At 38.1% G+C, this 7,797-nt stretch overlaps 1 long non-coding RNA gene across 1 annotated transcript; it reads right to left on the reverse strand.

The window, feature by feature from the left end:
• Window positions 1-1,762: 1,762 nt before the first annotated feature.
• On the reverse strand, window positions 1,763-3,323 carry LOC102082637 (uncharacterized). Its single transcript, XR_002059819.2, has 3 exons — window positions 3,283-3,323; window positions 2,427-2,455; window positions 1,763-2,029 (listed from the first exon to the last, which is right to left on the reverse strand). It is a non-coding gene; the product is annotated as an uncharacterized LOC102082637 (long non-coding RNA).
• Window positions 3,324-7,797: the final 4,474 nt, after the last annotated feature.

The following is a 7,797-nucleotide window of genomic DNA, read 5'->3' on the forward strand; positions in this document are numbered from 1 at the left end:
GTCATGTGGACTACTTTTTGTTTCACCAGTGGCGTACAAATGGACATTTGACAAAAGATGTTCTCAGTCAGATAAATGGTTGTGTTTCTCCTTGGAGTAGAGGAGTTTGCTTCATCAACAGTTTTATCAGAGTGAGTAGGTGCCACAGCAGTGGCAGCTGTTGGTCTGCAGACTGTGTCTGTAATAATATCACTCAGGTTGACTGTGCTCACACTGTGAAACTGCACAGGTTTCAGCTCATAGTTACAAGAGGGTGATATCTCCATCCCTTCATAAGAATCTTGGAGCCTCTTAATCATGTCACTGAGGAGTGTGAATTTCAGCATCACAGCCGTACCACGATCACGTGACCATAGTGGTAGAGGAAGACCACTGGGTGTTCTGGAGTGTGGATCAAAGAAACCATATTTGCATGATGTGGATCTGAACACTGCGATACACAATCCACTCATAATCAATAAGGCATACTGCACATCTGACAACAGGCAGCTCAGTCCTGCTTCTAAGCTGAGAAAGCTATCTACTGCTTCCTCTGGAGGTTCTTCAAATGTCCCATACCGGGAAGGCTGTGTCATGTCGACATGATACATAGACCTGCGAGCATCAACTTTGTCTGGCAGCTCATCGGTTGCCAAATGAATACTCTTGGGGAATCTTTTCTTGGCCTCTTTGTACATCACATCACCTTTATCCAAGACCAGATTAAGGTCAGCTGTAGTCATGTTTTCATTCTCATGAAGGAATGCAAGAAATGTGAGTGAGTTACATGTGCACTGGTGGTTTCTGGAGTCTCCATATTTAGGATGTGCCTGGCTGTGAGATGCACAGACATGTGTAACAGAGGGCTGGTTTTCAATGTTCACTCTTTCTGCATGAGATGGTCCTGCCACATCACTGTGATGGCCTCTTTTCACAATATCAGCATAACCCACCTGTGGGGCACTTGACACGTTGTTCATTAAATGCATGCTGCAATCCAGTCTTTACAGCATCTGCATAGGATACCTGTTGTACATGTGCAGGAACATGTCGACCTGCCTGTTTGACACCATCAGCATTGGTCTTTGCAGACACACTGTCTTCTGCAGAGCTCTGAGGAAAATCACACTCAGCTTGTTCACATGTTGGTACTTTGTGGAACTCATGGAACTTCTTCCAGCGTTGTTTTGCAGCTTGTGACTTTTTCTGCTTTTTTGGCATTTTTACACACCTTTAAGTGTTTCTGTTAGTCTTTAGAAAATATATTCAAAAAATAAGAGTGGCACACAGCAGGAGATGTTTTCTTTGTCTTTATATTTCAGTTTTTATTTCTCAGAAACAGATGTCTTTATTTGTTTGACAGTTTGTCAGTCGAGAGAATAATATGCACTCTCTTTATTGGCTTGGCACAACTTAGCAGCAAGCCCAGAATGAAAAACAGGTAGAGAGAAAATTTAGAAGAGAGAATAGACAGAGCAGGAGAGACACGGCTGGGAAATGACAATCAAACCGTGAATTAGAGTTTTCTTTATTTGTTCAGTTTGTTCTCAGGTAGAGGCAATATATGCTAGAGGCAATATATGCACTCTTTATTGCTTTAATGGCTTGGCATTTTTCAGCAGCAAGCCAAGAGTGAAAAACAGGTAGAGAGAAAATTTAGCAGAGAGAACAGGCAGAGCAGGAGAGACACGGCTTGGAAATCAAACTGCAGAGTTTTCTTTGTTTGTTCAGTTTGTTTATAGGTTGAGGCAAAATATGCACTCTTTATTGCTTTATTGGCTTGTGCATTTTTCAGCAGCAAGCCAAAGAGTGAAAAACAGGTAGAGAGAAAATTTAGCAGAGCGAACAGACAGAGCAGGAGAGACACGGCTTTGAAATCAAACCGCAATAAGATTGTTGGTTTGGCAAAATTTCTCACAAACCACAGGGTGAAATACAGATGGAAAGAAGGCAGAGACAACAGGTGGAGTAGGACAGAGGATAGAGGGGTTGGGGGGTTGGGATGTGAGAGAGAAGACTGGAGATCTGGTCCTTGTTCTTCTTCTGCACACTGTGAACAAAAAAGAAGAAAAAAATAATAATTTTATTAAAATGATATCACATGGTAATTGTATGAACTAATTGTGACTACTGAAAAAGAACAAAACAAATATTCAAGCTAAACTGTTGTCGGCTGCCATATGCAAAAATATTTAATTAAATTCAGCAATAATATTTTTAAATACAAATATGATTGAGTGAATCATTAACTAATCACATGTAATGTGACTACAAAAATGTACGAAAAAAATATTTTAGCCCAATTGTTAAGCTGCACTTATGTGTATTTATTATAAAATTGTGTTTAAAAGGTCTAGCACAAAGTTTGAACCCATCACTTTACAGCTTATATTAGTCAGATTATTTTTTTTTTTGGTCTACTTATCTTACAGTATGTGCACACCTACCAGGCAAAGCACAGATGTGAGTCAAGTTCCTGAAAGTGTAAGACAAAAAATAATGTGTTAGTTGTCTGTACAGTGTTATCAAACTAACAGAAATACAAAGGCCACACGACATGATACACAGAACTTATAGTCAGCAGGGTAATTAGAGAGTAATTTAGCACACCAGCTGATACAGTATTTCCACTCATGTAAGGCTACTGTTAGACTGTTACTAGCCTTAGCATTGCTGCTAGCGCTAGCATTCCTGCTAGCATTAGCACTTCAGTTAGTATTAGCACTGCTGCTAGCGCTAGCACTCTTACTGTTAAAACTGAGCCACAATGGCAATAATAAAGCTCATTTGTTACTTTTGTCTCACTGACCGCCAATAACTATCAAAGGAATATCACAGAAATATTCTTTTTGTCAGTTAACAACTGCTAAGGCTAGTGTTAGCACTATAGCTAGCGTTAGCATTGTTGCTAGCATTAGCATCGAAGCTAGCGTTAGCACTGCTGCTAACAGCAAAAGTCATAAAGCACTCTTACTGTTAAAACTGAGCCACAATGGCAATAATAAAGCTCATTTTTTTTACTTTTGTCTCACTGACCGCCAATAAATATCACAGGAATATTCTTTCTGTCAGTTTACAACTGCTAAGGCTAGTATTAGCATTGAAGCTAGCGTTAGCACTGCTGCTAACAGCAAAAGTCATAAACCTATATAAATGATAGCGAAGGTTATTCTTTTTTTGCTTTCTTTATTCTTTGAACTCTGTTGAACTTTAAAAAGACTTGATATGTGAGTTTAAATGTCAAACATGTATTTTTACCATCATAAAAATAAAACAGTGCTGTACTGAGTGTATTGTACTTACCACAGCAGAGAGCAAAGCGGAATGAGGACAGTTGGTGCCAGTGTTGCCAACTCCTCAGTAAGGAAAATCGCTATTGGTTGTCCTAAAAGTCGCTAGAAGTCGCTAAATGACGTCATCACCTAATTTGCATAATTGGTCATGCTAATGTAATTGTAACCTATGTTGTTGGAGAGAGAAATAACATCGTGGAAGAGACATAAAGTGAGTAAAAAACGTCCTAAATGCATTTAGAGTTTATTTAGAACTACAAATTAAATTTCTTTCAGCAATTATTGTTTTTTTTAATGTCACAATTCCAACCCTGCTCCTTTACCCGGGCTTGGACCGGCAAAAGTGACCCGAAATAGGCACTCTGGTGGAGTTACTTTGTGTGTGTGTGTTTATAAGTAGTTTTAAACCTTGTGATCCACAAAACAGCATAAGAGTAAAAGAGTAAAAGAAGAACTGACTGTGTTACAGCACCCGCTGCTTGTTCAGAGTAAAAGCAATACGCGCTTTCACGTCTTTTTTTAGCGACTTTTTTAAGAAAAAAAGTCGCTAGGGGGTCTGAAAACTCGCTAAATATAGCGACAAAGTCGCTAAGTTGGCAACACTGGTTGGTGCAGTGATTAGTTAAAGACCGATGAGGCGTTCAGGTGGTGCTTGGAAATTTCAGCATCAGTTTGAACAGCAATATTGAGCATATACATTTCTCTGTCATAGAGAGACAGAGAAAAAAAGATACACAAGACTCATCAGCATAAAAATTGGTACTTTTTCCTGAGTCTAAGCGAATGAGTGACATACAGAGAAAGAGGGCAACTGGCATTAAACGAGCAAATAAAAAGTATGTCATCTTGAACTGTTTTATGGGTTTTATATTAAGACTACTTTGAGTGTATTCGTGGGGAGATAAAGTATACAGACTAAAAACAGAGACATTAAATGAGATTAGATTATTTAAAATGTGGGAAAATCCACGACAGACAGGTAGATGCTGTGAGCTTTAATTATCCAGTCAGAAAAGATTATTTTGAAGTCATCAACTGACTCCAACTGCCCAGATCTAAAAAAACATGTGTGGAGAAGACAAGTCCACCAATACACAATCAGCTTGGATTTAACAGGGCAATGAGACTGCTCTATTAAGTTGGCCTATGATAACTACTGACATACTGTTAATCTGTGACAAAACGCTGTCAAACCTGTCTTATTGTACCTATTGAAAAAGTTAATCTTACTACAACTGCTTAGATGTAACAGACATTTTTAGGTTTAACCTTGGTAGAGTGAGAGCTCGTTAAGCAGGCAGGTGTGGGCCTGGTTGCTATAGTGACTGCACCCAATGGCAGCATACAAGCACACACAGACATGCAGCAGTTTAAAAAAAGATTTTAAGATTAATTTTTTTGCTCCTCTCACTCTAGCAGTTGAGCTGTCTCACTCTAGCGGCAACATTCCGTCCCATACACACCCATTATAAACTCTGAAACGGCTGAAAAAACATCATGAAACTTAAACTGGAACTGAAGAAAAAGTATAATAGATATTGAAAAGATAAATACAAGTTGAGTAGTTGAATGTCTTGTCTTCATTTTAAAGTTTGAATGGTGGCTCTATGTCAACGTATGTGGAAGTAGATACAGTTTAAAGAGGAGTAAGTTGAATGAGGATTTGAAGGGTCTCCCCATTGAAATGCATGGGAAATTTTTGTTCAAAAAAGTTGAATAATTTTAAAAATATAAATGTTAAAAATGAGAAAAATACAAGCAGTCATGTCCAAAAGAAGAGGAATCTAACAGTGTTTGAATGGTTTTTCTAAGTTGAACGGTTTTGAAGGAGATAGAGTACAAAAAACGTACGGAATAGATAATAAAATAGAAGAATAAAGATTAGAAGAACAATACTGTGAATGCTTTTACAAGCATTCACACTAACTAGAAAGTGCATTTTCTGAAGAAACTGCAGTGTGAATGCTTGAATCTGAATGTATGCACTGAAATGAATTAATTGTTGAATTTTAAGTTAAAAATGTTAAAAGAGATGAAAAATACAGAAATTTGCACTTGAAAACAAAAGTGCTGAACTGCTAAAAGCTGACAACCACAGAGAAGAAGTTGGAAAAAAGCTGAAAATATTTTAATTGCAAATTAGAAAAACATAAGAAATGAGAACAGAAAATTTAGAGTCAGAAAACATCTGAATGAATATTAAAAGTTCATATTCTTTGAATCACTGAATGACTAAAGTGTAATCCCTCCACTTGGATCCACACACTTTTAAAGGTTTACATCTCTGAGCTTTGAAAGACATGCTGTTGGAAAGAGAACAACGATAGCTTCGTTTTGAGGGTAAAATGATGGCTGTAGAGCAAACACTGTGGACACAGCAGCAGTTTAAAGAGAAGTATTTAAGATGAATCTTGGCAGAGTGAGAGACAGAGCTCGTTAGGCAGGCAGGAGTGAGCCTGGTTGCTATAGTGACTGCACCCAATGGCTCCATACACACGCACACAGACATGCACCTCACTTTTGCTGCTTAAAATGAACAGAAAAGTCAGCCCGAAACAAATCGCTCCCAAATGAAAAGTACAGGTCCTATTGACGAAATTCTTTCACCGTGAGCAGCAGCAATGTCCAGTCTACCTAATTCTCAGTTTTCATGCCTGTGGAGTTTATTATATGGACGTGGTGACAGTGTAAAAACACCATGCTCTTCTGATTTTCAAACGAACCTTCTGAGCCATTTTAACATTAGAGTCTATGGAGGAGTTGGAGGGAGGAGGCTGTGCTTTGGTGACATTTATGAAAGAACCATAACACCTAGTACAATAGTGAACACATTGGATGAAAGAGGACAGCGATGGCTACGTTTTGAGGGTAAAATCAGACCTGTAGAGCAAACGCTGCGGACACAGCAGCAGTTTTAAAAAATATTTTAAGATTAATTTTTTCGCTCCTCTCACTCTGGCAGTTGAGCTGTCTCACTCTAGCCCCAACATTCCGTCCCATACACACCCATTATAAACTCTGAAACGGCTGAAAAATCATCATGAAACTAAACTGGAACTGAAGATAAAGTATAATAGATATTGAAAAGATAAATACAAGTTGAATAGTTGAATGTCTTGTCTTCGTTTTAAAGTTTGAATGGTGGCTCTATGTCAACGTATGTGGAAGTAGTAGGAGTTTAAAAATGAGTAAGTTGAATGAGGATTTGAAGGGTCTCCCCATTGAAATACATGGGAAATTTTTGTTGAAAAAAGTTGAATAAAATTAAAAATATAAATGTTAAAAATGAGAAAAATAGAAGCAGTCGTGTCCAAAACAAGAGGAATCTAACGGTGTTTGAATGGTTTTTCTAAGTTGAACGGTTTTGAAGGAGTAGGACTTCAAAAAACGTACGGAAGATGATATAAAAATAATAATAAAGATTACAACAACAATACTGTGAATGCTTTTACAAGCATTCACACTAATAAAATAGAATAATAAAGATTAGAAGAACAATACTGTGAATGCTTTTACAAGCATTCACACTAATAAAATAGAATAAAGATTAGAAGAACAATACTGTGAATGCTTTTACAAGCATTCACACTAATAAAGATTACAACAACAATACTGTAATAATAAAGTTTAAAGAGAAACAGGAAAACAATAGTGTGGATGCCTTAAAGCATCCACACAATCAGTAGTGTGATCTCCAGTCTTGATATAAGGAATGAGAGAACTGACAGCTGTTATTTTAATCAGCCTGTCTCAGTTGTTTTAACTCTAAGTACCATAGAGTAATGTGGTAACATCTGGACTGACGAGTTTACTATCAGCATTTTAATCGCTAGTTTAAAGGCTGTAGGTTGCAGTCCTTTCTCTAACACTGTATAAATGTAACAGGCCTCAGTGCTGGTTCTAACAGTCTGAGCTGCTTCCAGCTTTATTTGTGAAGAGCACAGCAGCTTACAAAACACGTAGCTAGCTCGTACAGCTGCGACATAAAACTTTCATAAACTAAGATGACCTTAAAATAACGGGGCTACGTGAGGTGATGCTAGCGTTAGCCACGTTAGCACGTTACCTTCAACAGGTGGTCAGACTGAGTAAACAGGCACTCAGTCAGAGGTTGGGCTCTCCATTTCGCAGCAGGGTCCCTTCATTCTTCACATATCCGTGTCGAGCCGAGTGTAAATCCCGAGGCTGAACGGCCTTTGTACAAGCACACACGCTTCGTAGCAGGGCGAAGCTATGAGCTAGAAAAATCCAGGCTGGCAGACAGCCTGTGTCTGACCAACCAATCAGAGAGCTCCTTACATCCCACGGTGTGGCTAATTTGAATAGCAGCAGGATTTTTAAAATGAAGTTGTTAATCCAACTGCTAATCCAACTGCTAATCCACATGTTAATCCCTGAGCGAACAGGAATGGGAAATGGATTTTGAAATGCAGTTTATTAAGGTGCAATTCGAAAAAGGTTTTTGAAATGAAGTTTAATAAAGTGGAATTCGAAAATGTTTTTTGAAATGAAGACTTAAAAAGCA

The sequence above is a fragment of the Oreochromis niloticus genome, linkage group LG3 (genome assembly GCF_001858045.2).
Source record: "Oreochromis niloticus isolate F11D_XX linkage group LG3, O_niloticus_UMD_NMBU, whole genome shotgun sequence".
Lineage (NCBI taxonomy): Eukaryota > Metazoa > Chordata > Actinopteri > Cichliformes > Cichlidae > Oreochromis > Oreochromis niloticus.